Below are 15,648 nucleotides of genomic sequence, written 5' to 3'. Positions count from 1 at the left end.
AAGACCCAACCATCTCTTCTCTTCAGTTATCATTCACATTTTAGAGCAAACTGTGTGCATATTAAATGGTGACTTGCTAACATATTCAAGGTGAAAGCATAATGCTCTATATTCGGCCTGAATCTGTTTATTGTTTGACTAAATACAGTTGCAAGTTCCATGTTTGGGTACCTATAGGTACACAGCTCTCAGTTACTACCCAGGAGATAACGCCTAAGGACAAGTGAGGAAATGTTTTAAATAGAAAGGTATTCAGAGGAAACTTAAAGAAAAATTCCCATTTTACTTCACTACTTTGTTCCAGGTCTTCTTTCCCAGGGTGGTACCATATTAGTAAGAGACCTCTAAACGACATACCTGTTTTATCGGACAGACTGTCTGCTGGCACTTATCTCCCGTAGTCAATTGAGTGTCTTCAGTCAAGGCTAGGTAGGAGTCAGGCAGGTTTTTCATTTGTCATTCCTAATGACCCGTAAATGTAAATGTTCCACTGACTTAGGCTTTTATTTCCGAGGTAAACATTTTGCTAACTAGTCATGGGTCCTGTAGGCACATTAACAACTCCCTGCTAATTTTCAACATTGAGCAGCTAGACTCCGTTGAGTGAAGCAGGTCCTTTTCGCACTCTTGATTTCATGATGTTGGCGGTAGTATTAAGTGTACCTAACTTCATCTCATCCGCAACCTAAAAAAATAAACCTTCTTTTTAGAGTCCTTTGAACTTGACTAGATTATTTAACTGATGATTTATTCCAGAAAGGTGAATTGTTTTATGTTGCAATGTTTCCACTGAGTAACAGACTATAGACGGGCCATGCATGAGAAAGTATAGAATTATAAATTTAAATATGTTGGCTCTGTACTCAGAGATATCCATTAAAGGGAACAAAGTAATATTATAAGATATTCAGACACATTCTCAGTGTGCTGTGTATTCCTAGGTTATTATTTTCTTTTGCTACATTTTTGGGGATTCATGCCAGACAAAAGAATTGTAGGTAGCTAATAATTAGTAAGTGTGGTTTTTTTTTTTTTTCTTTTGCAGCAACCTTTGTAAATATCCTCTTATTTCTTGATACGATCATTTCTGTCTCTATTGGGAAGTTTGTGAGAAGTCTATTAAGTGAGATGTCATACTTGAAGAATTTTTTTTTTATCTTTCTGTATTTTGAAGGAAACAAATTTTTTATTCCATTAAATTGCTCAAGGTAGAAGTGGATTAAATATCATTCATTTTGAATAATCTTCACATTTTCCTCCATTCTCTATAAGGTGCTAAAATATGCCAGTAAGAAGTTTCTAAATCTAGAAAATCATTTTAACAGCAAAGTTCAAATTTTCTGACAATGGAAGTAGAACAGTAAGTTCTCAAATGGGGATGAGTTTGCCCCCTAGGGGACATTTGGCAAAGTCTGGAGAGATTTTTGGTTGTCACAGTCTGGGAAGGGGCAAGGGCGGGATGAGGAAGATGTATGTGCTACTGGCATCTAGTGGGTAGAAACCAGGGCAGCTGCTCAACTTTCTATGATGCTGAACACAACAAAGATTTACTAGCTCAGGTTATCAATAGTGCTGACACTGAGAGATTCTGGCCTAGAGTCTTTATCTTTTAACTTTATCTGTTAACAATTTTTTTTTAGTATCTGGGTAGCTCAGTCAGTTAAGTATCTGCTTTCAGCTTAGGTCATGATCCCAGTCCTGGGATCGAGCCCCACATTGGGTTCCCTGCCCAGTGGGGAGCCTGCATCTCACTCTCCCTCTGCCTGCCGCTGCCCCGTTTGTGCTTTCTCTCTCTGTGTAAAATAAATAAATAAAATCTTTTTAAGAATTACTTTTAGAGGGACGCCTGGGTGCCTCAGTGGGTTAAAGCCTCTGCCTTTGGCTCAGGTCATGATCCCAGGATTCTGGGATCAAGCCCCGCATCGGGTTCTCTGCTCAGCAGGGAGCCTGCTTCCTCCTCTCTCTCTACCTGCCTCTCTGCCTCCTTGTGATTTCTGTCTGTCAAATAAATAAATAAATCTTTTAAGAAAAAATTTCTTTTAGAGATTTTAAGTAATCTCTACACCCAACATGGGGCTTGAACTTACAACCCTAAGATCTAGGGTCTCATGCTCTTCCGACTGAGCCAGCCAGATGCTCCTAGAACCTTATAATAATTATAACGGAAAGTGATTGAGACAGCCTGAACTTTACATACCAGATCATGATCCTTTTCAGAGGTAAGAAGTAGCAGCCCTAAAAGAGGAACTCAGCCTAAGATATAAGAAGAAAGGAAATTTTGAAATACAAGTGCCCCAGCCATTCCATTACAGTGAATCATGACCGCTTGTTCACTAGTTCCCCCAAAGTGTTGTATTTGTTATACCTAACTTTCATGCACTGTAAAGTCAGGATATGACATCACCACACACCATGGAACTTGTTCCTCCCCTTTCTGATAGTGCATAAGCTGATGATGTGGTCTTTAACTGTGAAAGTGTATGCTCTCCTTCTTCTGCTTTTTATTCTACTTTTAGAACACACACTTTGAAACAGGGTGATGATTTATAGCAGATGCTCTTCGAAACTATTTTTTTTGTTCAAATCCAGCAATATGACAAAAGAAAACCACAGGTAAACCTTGAGGGAGTTTTAGGTCAAAGGGTGTTATATATGTCACAATGATCCAATTACTCTGTTATTATGTATCTATGTATATATAGATAGATTACCATGTCTATCATAATCTTTCCTTAACATTTCTTTCCACTGACCACTGAAATGTACAATAAAATGCTTTCTTATAGTTTAGAGGTTCCCATCTGTAAAATGAGGGTGAGCTCAAACCTGTCAGTATCTGACATGGTTCTCATCTGTAAAATGGGAATACTACCATTATCTGTCTGAGAGGATTTTTGTGTGTAGCAAGTAAAAGCTGAGAAGGCGTCTGGCACATAATAGCTACTGATTAATGTTAGCTGTTATTTCTTCAGAAAAAAATTAGAGCAGGATTTTGAAACCATATATTCATCAAATATTTATGAGGCATCTTCTCTGTGTTTGGTACTATTCTAGGGGCTAGGAATGGCTCAGGGAACAAAACAGACAAAAAACAAAACAAAACAAAACAAAACAAACACACCTCTCTTCATGGAACTTACACAGCACCAGACATGCAAAGGCAAACACATACACACAGGTAAAAACACATGCACGCACAATGAAAATACAAACTTTTGGTGGCTCTTCCCTTACTTATTTCAGAATTTAATTGCTTCTCGGCCTTTAGGCTAAGATCAAGAGCAGAATTTAAATGAAAGTAAGCACTTTTCCAATTAGCCAAAAGGGCACAGTGAGGAACAATTACAGAATTCTGAAGGAAAACTTTTTTTAAGGTTACATTTCTTTTGGATTTTGAGAAAAATAAAGTTATATTTCAAAAAAATTATAAAAGTAGGCTCTTTGAAAAGAAAATCCCACAAAATAGCAATTGTGGAAATGAAAGGAATAGGCTACTTAGGTAATATTTTAATAGCTTGAAGAGTCATTGAAGGAGACCACAGAAGATGTATTTATTACTTTTGAACATGAAAATAAATAATTCATAAACTGCAAAAAAATCAAGTGAATATATATTTCATATATATATATATATATATATAAAGGATATATATATATCTATATAAAGGAAGTAAGAACACATGGGTCTTCTGTGAGTACTTGGTTAGAAATATTTTGTGCCTCAGAAGCTTTGTTATCCGTTTCTTGAAATGCTCCCCCCTACCTTCACTGGACTGACACACACTCATCCCTGAGCACATGGCTGAAATGTCCCTTTCAGAGAAGCCTCCCTGCCCACTTCATCTAAATTAGGTGACTTCACTCATCATCTTTCTTCATTCATCCTCTCTTCTTCTTATCTATCTATCTATCTATCTATCATCTATCAATCCATCTATCAATCAATCATTTGGTTATATTCTTAAAGGTCTTTCTGCTTTTCTTGACAAAGTTCCATAAAGGGAGATGTTGCTTTATTTTGTCCACCATAATCTCTCAAGAGCACAGCACATGATCCCAACTTTGCCCTCAACAAATGTTCATGAATGAGGTAAAAGCTACCTACTCTGGGTGAATTGACTGTTGAGAACACTGAGACTATCAAAGCATACTTCTTTCCATTTTCTGTGATAGAGTGAATAGAGCCTGCCCCCACTGTGCTGTGTGCAAATACATGGTATTATTTGGTCTTGGTCTGAATTTCCCTGTATTTGTGACATAAAACGAGGATGAGTTGAAACCTGTCCGTATTTGACATGGGTCTGCCAAGACCAGTTCATACCCCACATACACAGTGACCTTTGCTCTTGGCTTTGGGCATCACCCCCTGAAACACTGTGGGAAATGTTGGCTAGTCATGACACAGAGAAATTATGATTGTCCCTTAAGCTGAGCAAAGAATCAGAAAAGGTAAGATCCCATTAAGCTGAGCAAAGAATCAGAAAAGGTAAGATCCCATTAAGATGTTGCTCAATTATAAGATAATGAAAGGGACCTATGATTCTTCTTGCTTAAAAATTCTTAAGTCAGGTGTTTGGCTTTGGGCTTCTAAACATCAGCCATATCCATCAGTCACATTTTAGCAAGGTGATATGGCTATTACTCCCTTCCTTCAAGAGACAGAGCCTATTTTTCCTCCCTCCAATCTGACTTGATCATGGGGCTTGCTTTGGCTAATAGAACTTTAACAAAAATGATGTAAGCAGAGATTTAAAAAGTGCTTTTCGAGATTCTTCAAAAAGTTGAAAATAGAGTTACCCTACGACCCAGCAATTGCACTATTTCAGATCACAAATGTAGTGATCTGAAGGGTCACCTGCACCCCAACGTTTATGGCAGCAATGTCTATAATAGCCAGACTATGGAAATAGCCCAGATGTCCATCAACAGATGAATGGATAAATAAGATGTGGTATATTTTATATATATATATATATATTATATATATAATATATATATATATTATGCAGTTATCAAAAAACCCGAAACCTTGCCATTTGCAATGATGTGACTAGCACTAGAGGATATTATGCTGAGTGAAATAAGTCAATCAGAGAAAGGCAATTATCATATGATCTCTGAAAAGAGGAATTTTAGAGGCAAGGTGGGGGGTTGTGGGGGGAAGGGAGGGAAAAAATGAAACAAGATGGGACCAGAGAGGGAGACAAACCATAAGAGACTCTTAATCTCAGGAAACAAACTGAGGGTTGCTAGGGGGTGGGGGCGGGTAGGGATTCTAAGTGAAATAAGTCAATCAGAGAAAGACAATTATCATAGGGTCTCACTGATATGTGGAATTTGAGAACAACACAGAGGATCATAGGGGAAGGGAGGGAAAAATGAAAGAAGAAGAAACCAGAGAGGGAGACAAACTATAAGAGATTCTTAATCTCAGGAAACAAACTGAGGGTTGCCAGAGGGAAGGGGGGTGGGAGGGATGGGGTGACTGGGTGATGGACACTGGGGAGGGTATGTGCTATGGTGAGTGCTGTGAATTGTATAACACTGATGAATCACAGACCTGTACCCCTGAAACCAATAATACATTATATGTTAATAAAAACAAATAAAGAAATTAAAAAGTAAAAATAATAAAATAAAATGTGTTTTGCTTCATTTGGGGCTTGCTCTCTTGCTGGTCTTTGGGCTCTGAGATGACCATGTGAAGAAGCCCGGGTTGGCCCACTGGAAGATGGAAGACCACAAGGTACAAAGTACTGATCTATCATAGCTGAGGGCCCCCAGACTAACCAGGCTGCCAACCACCAGACATGGGAGTGAGATGACCATGGATTATCTGACCCCAAATTAAAGAACTTCCCAGATAACCTACAGACCATGAAAAAATACTAAATGATTTCTGCTTTAATTAATTTAAAGGGGTGCTTTATTAATTTTGGGAGTGGCTATTAGAAAGCAAAAGATAACGGACCCAGTGAAGTCCAAGAAAGTGTATTACTATGTGACTGGTCAGGAAGGCTTGTCAGACAGCCAGACACTATCAGTTTGGCCAAGTTTGTCCTACTCAGTAGTCCCCTAAGATTGTCCAAGGTATAAAAAGAGAATTACTGATCCAAAATTTGGGAATCACTGCATTGTAAACCATTTTCTACTTAGAGACTGGCAACCCAAATTAACACATTGAAGATTTTGAGGAACACTGTAGTAAAAGAAAATAAACCTGCTAGAAAATTTTAAAACCCTTTCTGCTTCCCAAACTTTCATGACCTCTTGGCATTCCAGTCTGGACATTATCATCATTACTGAAATCCTAATCCAACATAATGGTAAGGTGACTGGATAAGAACTGTGAGATCTAGATTCTGGTCCAATTTGTAGCATTTATAAACTGTAGGAACCTAACTTCTTGAAATAAGGTAAAATGAGAGACATTATCCCTGCACCAAGTCTCTTCAAAGTCATTGTCAACCCATTCATGTCACTTGGGTTGGAAATTTAGATGATGCATTGACACTTTGTACTCCATACTGTGTTCTGGTTTTGATGAATTGTACCAATCCTGAAGTGGCAAATTATTCATTCATCTCAAAATCTTTTTTGAGATCCTACTGTATGTCAGACACTATTCCAAGTGCTGGGGATACTTTAGTAACCAAGTCTTTCCTTGAGAGTTTGATTCTAGTAGAAGAGGTGGACAATAAATCTGCAAAGAAATAGGTAATAAAATGTCAGATAGTAGATTGTGAGGCAAACACAATAAAGGGCTAAAACAGTGTTCTTAAACTTCAGCATGTGTCAGAATCAAGTGGCTGATTTGTTAAAATCTAGATTTCTGGATCTCATGCCCCAGGGTTTCTGATTCAATAGGACTCAAGTGGGGATTAAGAATTTTCATTTCTAATAAATTCCCAGGTGATGCTGATGCTATTCGGTGGGAGGTCCACACTTGAAAACTAGGAAGATAGAAAGTGATAGGAAGTTTCTCTATGAGACAGCCTCTAAGATCATCAGAAACCTCACTGAATGAGGGAGGAAGTCATGGGAAGATCTGGAAAGAGATTCTAGGTAGAGGGCAGAGCACAATATGTGCAGAGGCCCTGAGGCAGAATCAAGCTAATTCTACTAGAGGACATAAAACGGAAGACTACTGGAAGACTAATTTTCCTAATAGTTATTGATGTGGTAGCAGACCAGGGTCCTTGTCCCCTACCACAGCATGAATCATGGCAGGCAATTTTCATAGGCCATGGCCTGCTGGTCCACTGGAGTTGAGCTTTCAGCTGAATGACTTCCTGATAATACTCAGATCTAGAAAGAGTTAAGAAGAAAAAAAGGAACTTTAGGAGCTGCAGAGTTTGGGTTAAATTATGTGCCAAGACAAGAAGAGGAAGCTGCTCATGTGTCATGTTTCATTTGTAAAGGTTCACTGGTTTCAGTTCTGATACCAGAACTGGATATCACTCAAATACATACAGTCCCCACGTATCTGACTTGTAAAGGGTCTGTGATTTCTCCGGTCACCGCATATCATTTCAATATGGCTCCTCGTGCATCTGCAGATTTCCCCAGATGAGAGCATATTGTGTTTTTAAAATGCTGTACATGTGGGAGACATTTATCATATCTCTTATCACATCAAAGACTTAAATTTAATTTCATGATGCACGAGGGGCAAAAACTATTACTTCCATGCTGTAGATGAGAATACTGAGGATAGAAAACGTCAACCCTGAGAACCATCTCTTTCTTTCTCTTCATGTGGTCCTTTTTTTTGAAAGGTAAACTGATTATATAAGCTGTGACAAATATGCAGTCAATAGTGGAGCAGGGTGATGGGGGCCAACCCATCATCTTCCTACCACTGTCCACTCCTGAGGACATTTGGTCTCAGTCTCTGCCTACTACCATCACCATCAATCATAAAAATGGTGGGTTCACTCAGAAGAAAGATTATTTGTGAGAAGAAAAGGAATGCTAAGTTTTATTTAGCACCCAAGATCCAGGCATGGTTAAACAACTTGGCTCAGCATTTCAAAGTATGACTTTAGTGAATCTCTTTGGCAGTGGGGCTTTTCTCGATGATGTAGGTGATTTTCTCGATTTTGTAGGTGAAAAAAACTGGGGCTGAGAGAATTTAATTCATGTCTTGAGGGCAAGAATATGAGTGACCCGATGTCATTCCTTGCTACTGGTATTCCCTCCAACTACAGTGGCCACAGAGCCTTCTTTCTAATATAGCATTGAAGCCTAGAGGAAAAACCAAGAAGTGGGCACACAGATGATAGGAATGAGACAATGACTGGTAGAACAGTTTCATATAAGTCAAGCCAACGGTTTGAATCAACAACACTTTTTTTATGCTTAGAGATAAAAAGAGTAAAAAAATTAAGATACAGGAAATGGCCATTTTATCCTTTAAAAACTCAAACAACTTCATATGAAGGACCACACTTCTTCATCCTCCTCCTCCTCATCATCATCTGTTTATTAATGCTTTATTTTTAGAGCTCTTTTACCTTTACAGCAAAATTGAAGGGAAGCTGGAGACATTCCCTTATACCATCTGTCCTTATCCATGCACACAGCCTCCCTCCTTACCAGTACCAATCACCAGAGTGGTACATTCTTCACCCTTCATGAACCTACAGTGACACATCGACATCACGCAGAGTTCATAGTTTACATTATGGTTGACTCTTGGTGGTGTACATTCTGTAGATTTGGACAGATGCCTAATGACATGTATTCATCATTATACAGAGTATCGTGATAATCATTTCATAACATATGTAAATCAGAATATCATGCTGTAAGCCTTAAACTTATACAGTGATGTATTCAATTATTTCTCAATAAAAATGGAAAACACTACGACCCTGCAATTGCACTCCTGGGTATTTACCCCAAAGATACAGATGTCGTGAAAAGAAGGGCCATCTGTACCCCAATGTTTATAGCAGCAATGGCCACAGTCGCCAAACTATGGAAAGAACCAAGATGCCCTTCAACGGATGAATGGATAAGGAAGATGTGGTCCATATACACTATGGAGTATTATGCCTCCATCAGAAAGGACGAATATCCAACTTTTGTAGCAACATGGACGGGACTGAAGAGATTATGCTGAGTGAAATCAGTCAAGCAGAGAGAGTCAATTATCATATGGTTTCACTCATTTGTGGAGCATAACCAATAGCATGGAGGACAAGGGGTGTTAGAGAGTAGTAGGGAATTTGGGTAAATTGGAAGGGGAGGTGAACCATGAGAGACTATGGACTCTGAAAAACAGTCTGAGGGGTTTGAAGTGGCGGGGGGGTGGGAGGTTGGGGTACCAGGTGGTGGGTATTATAGAGGGCACAGCTTGCATGGAGCACTGGGTGTGGTGAAAAAATAATGAATACTGTTTTTCTGAAAATAAATAAATTGGGAAAAAAATGGAAAACACTCACAAAAACAAGCAAGTCTAAAAAATATAAAAATCATCAGTGCCTATTCGTCCTGCCCCACCCCAACCTGCCAGCAACCACTGAACTTTTTTTCTTTTTATTCTTTTTTTTTTTTTTTTTTTTTGTCTCCACAGTTTTGCTTTTTCCAGAATGCCTCACAATTGAAGTCATGAAGTACGTAGCCTTTTCAGATGGGCTTCGTCAACTTAATAATATGTACTACTAAGTGAAATTTAGTAATTTCATCACTTGTTTTCACAGCTTGAGAACTTACTTCTTTTTAACACTGACTAATATTCTATTGTCTAGAGGTAGCATCATTTTTTATCCTTTCACCTATTGAAGGACATCTTGGTTGCTTCCAAGTTTTGGCAATTATGAATAAAGCTGCTATGAATAATTGGGTGCAGGTTTTGTGTGGACCTAAATTTTCAACTCCTTTGCGTAAATACCAAGAAGCACTATTAGTTGGATCATTAATATGAGTATATTTAGTCTTGTAAAACCTGCCAAACTGTCTCCCAAAGTGGCAGTCCCATTTTGTATTCCCACCAGTAAGTGAATGAGAGTTCCTCTTGCTCTACATCCTGGCCAGCATTCGGTGTTGTTAGTGTTCTGAATTTTGGCCATTCTAATAGGTGTTTTGTACTATCTTATTGTTGTTTTAATTTTCAATTACTTGATGATGTAAGACATGGAGTATCTTTTCCTATGCTTACTTTTCATCTCTGTATCTTCTTCAGTGAGATGAATGTTAAGATCTTTGGCTCATTTTTAAATTGGGTTGTTTGTTTTCTTATTATTGACATTTAAGAGTTCTTTGCATATTGTGAATAACAGTCTTTTATCAGATATGTCCTCTGCAAAAATTTTTCTCTGAATCTGTAGCTTGTCTTTTCATCCTCTTAACATTTTCTTCGGCAGAGCAAAAGTTTTTCTTTTGAATGAAGTCCAGCTTATTAATGCTGTCTTCATGGACTGTCTTTGGTGTTATATCTAAAAAGTTATTACTGTACCAAGGTCATCTAGGTTTTTTCCTATGTTATCTCATAAGAGTTTGATAATTTTGCATTCCTTCTAAATTTAGGTCTATGATTCAGTTTGTTAATTTTTATGAAGGACATAATGGCTGTATCTAAGTCATTTTTTTGCATATGGATGTCCAGTTTTCCCAGCATCATTTGTTGAAGGGATTATCTTTGCTCTATTCTACTGCCTTTGCTCTTTCTTCAAAGGTCGGTTGACTATATTTATGGGGATCTATTTCTGGGCTCTCTGTTCTGTACCATTGATCTATATGGCTATTTTTGTAAATCACTATTATGCTATCCTGATCACTGTAGCATTATAGTAGGCCTTGATGTCAGGTAGTGTCAGTTCTCCAGCTTTCTTTTGTTCCTTTGATATTGTGTTGTCTGTCCAGGTCTTTTGACTCTCTATATAAACTTTAGCATAAACTTTCAGATGTTGGTATCTGCAAAATACTGTTGGGATTTTGATTGGGACCACTTTGAACCTACAGATCAGTCTGGGGAGGACTGACATCTTGACAATTCCTATTCATAAGCATGGAATATATTTTCATTAGCTCTTTTCTGATTTTGTTCATTATCATCATTTTTTAATGTCATGAATGAGTGCAAGAATGAGTAAGAACCATTGAAAGAAACACCAGAAAAGAACATTTGAAGGCCTGAATTTATCAATTCTCTTGCCACTAATTAATTAAATCCAAAAGTGATGGCAAATTTAATCTATAGTTTATCCAAACAAATGAATGAAAGCTTCCTGATATTTGACTTATGTTTCTAATGGAATATGCTATTAAAATAAGAAAGAAAAAAAAAAAAGGAAGCTGCTTTCCTGTCTTTCCAAAAGAAGCTGCCGTAATGGATGGAGCTTAAGTCCATTTCATTTTTAACTGCATGGAGTGGAAAGAATACAAGATCCAGCTTTAAAAAATTATATTTCCAGGTTCTTAGTTTAATTAATAAACTTTAAAATATTGCTAAGAAAAGTAAGGAGCTATCCACAAAATTAAGGTCATTTCTCTGGTCACTGAAGGAGATGGTTCCGGGGTCCTGGGATCGAGCCCCATGTCGGGCTCTCTGCTTGGCGGGGAGCCTGCTTCCTCCCCTCTCTCTCTGCCTGCCTCTCTGCCTACTTGTGATCTATGTCTGTCAAATAAATAAATAAAATCTTTAAAAAAAAAAACTGTGTATACTTTTGAAATGTAAGAACTCAGAGAGATTTTAGGAATGGCTTAAACCAATCCCTTGCATTTATTCATATGAATGGAAGAACTAGGAAAGAAATGATTAGGCCAAAGAAATACAAGTAATTAAGAGCATGGCTCAGATCAGATAAGCTCTGCATCAAATCCAACATTTGGAGCTTTCTGGATGACTTCACTTTCACCTGTATTAGAAAAAATTTCAGGTATTCTAGAAACTGAATATTAGAGAAAGTTATTCCAACTTAAGATGTTTGTAGCAGCTACAGAAAAAAATTTATGAAAATATTTTCAAAAATATTACAGAAAAATATTTATGAAAATATTTTTCTAAAATACAGAAAAAATATTTGTTATAGAAAAAATATTTATGAAAATATTTTTCTAAAAACAGAGTAATTTCTTCCAAAAGATCACCATTAAAGGCTGAGACTTGTTGATCAGCAAAGGAGTCTGTTGCCAGAAGACATTATATTTTCAAATCTGAATTCAGCTATGTATCTGAGTTGGTGTTCAATCTTTGCCAAGGTAGGAGTGTCCCTTCTCTTTCAGAGAATTGATATCCTGTTCAAAGACATGTAAGCCCCACAAGGGGAGGGATTTGGATTGCTTTGCTCACTGTTCTCTCTCCAGAGCCTATAATGGTGCCAGCCCAGGAATAGGCAGTTTGTAAATACTGTGACAAATACTTGTAAATATTTGTTGAGATAATTAATTTAGAAAACATTATCTTTCAAGAAAAGATGTTGGCCTTTGCCATTTTTCTAGATTTTCAAATAGCATAAATTATTTTTTTCAAGAATAACAGATCATATCCATTGAGCACTTGCTATGTGCCAAACACTGTGTGCTGCACTATCTGCTTATGATCACGGTATTTCTCACAACATCCCTATCAAGCAGGCATGATTATTTTCTCCATTTTCACCAATGAGGAACAGAAGTGTAGAGAAGCTAGGTGACATGCACAAAATGATCAGCAAAGACACAAAGCTCAAATCTTTAACCAGTCCATTATTTGGTATGAACCACAGTGGAAAATTTTGCTCTGAGTCTGCATAAATGGAAACTCAGGCCTTCCATGTTTTTTCTGCCAGTTCTAAATTTGATTGCCTCAAATGTATCATTTATAGATGTTCAAAATGTGTTCTGCAGTTGCATCTGAAGGAGATCTGTAATATCAGTGCTTTATAAACTTAGGATGAGGCAAGTTTATTGTAAAAGAGAGCTATAATATATGAAAATAGAAAGGGTCAATAAACTTATATTGCCCTCAAATTGAGAATCTCATTTAAACTGACAAAAACAAGTAAATTTGAAGTTATGACTGTGACTCCAGATATGACTCATTCAGGGTTTTTAAGGATCTGAAAATAGCCCATAATCATAAGCATCATATGTGTGTTATTATATCTAGATAAATTAGAATTTGTTCTATGAAAGTGAGTAAGATTCACCTTTATTCCCTTTCTAAACAGAAAGGATATTTCCACAGAATTTTTTTAATTACATTTCCACTTTTGTTGCGTATGAACATAACTAAAAAAAAAAAAAAAAAGGAAGTACACTTAATTGAAATGTTTTGGGGAGGTGTGTCATGCATGAGCCACTAGATTTCTTCTGTGATTGGCAAAGAATTTAGCAACACACTATACTTTGTGTGCTCACATTGAACATAGCTTATTACAGTCTAATTAACAATTACTGAGCTCATCTTAAACCTATCCTTCAGAGAGCTGAAAATTAAAATGAGTTTAAAAGGGTTTTGGTATTTCTAAATTCCGTTCCTCACTCACTTTTTTCCAGATGCACTTTAATTCATTAGAATCTTCATTTTTGCATAGGTTTTTAGTTGTGGCTTAGTTCATAGGACATGATTTGTGGCTACTAGCAGAGCTTGTAATTGCTACATAGGGCCATCATAGATTTGAATATTGATTGTTTTGAAGATTTTTCATACTTACAATATTGGATAATATTTATTCACTTAACTTAGACTTCACATAACTTTGTTGAATATTTTTTGTGATAATTGTAAGAATTAACAGAAATCAGCAAATGTTACTAACTCATCTTCTAGTGTCTCATAATTGTGCTAATACCTCAGAGAGCTTTACTAGAATAATTAAGAAATAATATATGCCAACAATTCCACTCCTAAGCATATGCCCAAAAGATATGAATGCATATATCCACAAAAAGAATTATTTAAGGATTTTCATAGCTCCTTTATCTGTAATAGCCCCAAACTGGGGGGAAAAATCCATTAATTGGAGAATGACTAACAAACTGTAGTCTATTTATATGATTTACTATCAAATAGAAATGAAAAATAAAACAACTTTCTAATCCACACAATAATGTGGACTTATCTCAAAGACATAACATTGAGTAAAAGAAACCACAGAGAAGAGAGAACGCATTGTGTGGTTCTATTTATATGATGCTCAAGAACTGGTGAAGCTAATAAATGATGGCAGAAGTCAAAAAATAGCATTTATACCTAGAAAGGAAGTGGTTATCAACCAGGAAGAGGTACAGAGAAACTTCCTGCATTGCTGGAAATGTCTATCTTGTTCTGGGTGGTCATTACACATAGGTATAAAAATGTAAAAATTAATCAAACTAAACACTTAGAATTTGCCAATTTTGCTGTAAATAAATTACACTTCAATTTAAAATTTTTTGTTCTGAACTATTTTTAATATAGCCTTTTGTTTTGGAGCCATATCCTTTTTGATGTACATAAGCCTATTTTATTATTTTAACTACTTAAAGAAAAAAAATTATGCTCTGGTGGAGTTTTGCTTGACTGATAGGTGTGTTGGGATAACATGAATTATCACAACAAATAAACGTGGGTATTTCAGTAGTTTAATATGGAAAAGTTGATTACTCAATCACCATAATAGTTGAATATGAGTGCTCTTGTTCTCTTCCATATCGTGATCGAGATGGCTTGCTAGTTTTTGCCCTGAGGCCTCAGAATCTTCTACCTCCACATGGAAAACAAAGAGAATGTAACTAGAGAATTTTTGAAGTTTCCAGCTAATGACATGCTTGTTTTACTTAGGCATTTCTGATCCTCCCTGTAAACAGCAGCCCCTTAATCAAGGAGCTGGGACCATGTCCCATGACTCCCAGACATGATCATATTAATCATCTCATGCCTGCCCCATGACTTCCTCTCTTACAGGAAGCCTGATGGGGTGAACAATATATCAAGAGTTTAAATAAAGACAGGCTCGGACCCTGTATTTGTACCACGGGCCTCACTGGCTTCAGTTTAATCCCAGTCCTGTTGGACTTTGGGTTTTATTTATCTTCTTAGCCCAGCAGTGGATGCATGAATGCATGTAAGAATGAATTTCTTCCTTGATCCAAAGCAGCACCTTGGATTTTGTAGATCCTGGTAATGAGGATGTCTTACAGATGGCTCTGATGTGCACTCTCAAAGCAGCTAGATTGGAACACGGGGCCATATGCTCTAAAGTTTGAATAGTATTTTTGCCTTCAGTCGGGTCCCCAGAAAATTATTCCTCCATTGTCTGCCTTTGTGAAAATTAAGAAAAAGAAATGCCCCATTCTGCTGTCAATCCTGGTTTGCCATCATGCAGTCAGTCATCAGAGGGTCAATTCATGGAATCCTTAGTAGTTCATATTGTTTCAATAACGTTGCATTAAAATTGCCTTCCCCCATTGTTATATAACATTGTTACAATCATAGTCTCATGAATTGTTTGAAAAACATCATGCTATTTATTTCATGTTGTAATTTACTCTTTATTTCAGAAGTTTCCAGGCAAAATGAGACCAGAAAAACAAAGTCATTTGAACAAAGGGAAGCAACAGTGTTTGTTATACTTCATTCTCTGTATGATGTTTCCTTTTAAGAAGAAAGTTAGCTCCAAGTTTTACTCAGGAAGAGAAAAAAAAAAAAAATCAAAGTTCCAACAGGGTTAGGGCCTC

This window comes from Neovison vison, chromosome 6, assembly GCF_020171115.1.
Source record: "Neovison vison isolate M4711 chromosome 6, ASM_NN_V1, whole genome shotgun sequence".
Taxonomy (NCBI): Eukaryota; Metazoa; Chordata; class Mammalia; order Carnivora; family Mustelidae; genus Neogale; species Neogale vison.
Note: the sequence above shows the minus strand (reverse complement) of the source record.